The sequence below is a fragment of the Morone saxatilis genome, unplaced genomic scaffold (genome assembly GCF_004916995.1).
Source record: "Morone saxatilis isolate NCDOM2014 unplaced genomic scaffold, NCSU_SB_2.0 Contig17, whole genome shotgun sequence".
NCBI lineage: Eukaryota > Metazoa > Chordata > Actinopteri > Moronidae > Morone > Morone saxatilis.
The window spans coordinates 11,289,648-11,290,632 of NW_023339729.1; positions in this window are offsets into that span (position 1 = coordinate 11,289,648).

Consider the following 985-nt stretch of genomic DNA (forward strand, 5'->3'; position numbering starts at 1 on the left):
AGGGTCTACCAACTCTCTTAATTTGCTTACTATCTCTAAAACTCTCTAGAATCAATTCTCCTAGGTTCACTGACCAGCCGAGCAGCCTAACCAACCGCTCTCATGTGAAAGACAAATATTTGCAAATTAAAATTAGGTTAGATGTGCTTTTCCCTGAAGTCAGATGTTGCTGGGCTAAATCCCATTTAAAACAACCATTGATGAGAAACACCTGTAGTAAAAGAAAAAGAGTGAGAGCTTCCTGTAGTCTTCTTAGCACAATGGTTCTCAACCTTTTTCCTTAAGGGACCCCTTCTCATTGAGTAAACTGATTACCCTTGACTATGTGACATATTTAGATATTTGAGATTATATTCACTGTATAACAATAAAAGTAGCAGTAACACTGATAAAGTGTACAAAGAACCCAAATAGTGAACACCATAACTGTGTTTTAAATTTGTTACAAAATGTATAACTTTTATAAAAAACATTTTGATTTAGTTTTCTTCACAGAAATATATGAAATGTTGAGATGTAGACTATATATTTCAAACATTTTCTTACACCTCTTAAAGAGTTGTAAAGAAGGCCTTTACTCCCCATGAAGCTTTGGTTGACCCTTATAGGGGGTCCTGATCTCCAGGTTGGGAACCACTGGCCTAGCAGACCCACCCATTAATTAAATTCAAGTAAATTTTATTTGTATAGCGCCAATTTATAACAGAAGTTAACTCAGGACACTTTTCAAATAGAGCAGGTCTAGACCGAACTCTTTTAAAATTATTTACAGAGACCCAACAGTTCCCACCATGAGCAAGCACTTGGCGACGGTGGCAAGGAAAAACTTCCTTTTAAGAGGCAGAAACCTCGGACAGACCCTTCGGCCGGCTTCTAGGTGGGCTGGTCGTCCTGCCAATCTAATTCAAAGATCTGCTAGGGGGGAAAAATCATTACACATTTAATAACATTATACAGGGACCAGAGAGAGAAAGAGAGATCAGAA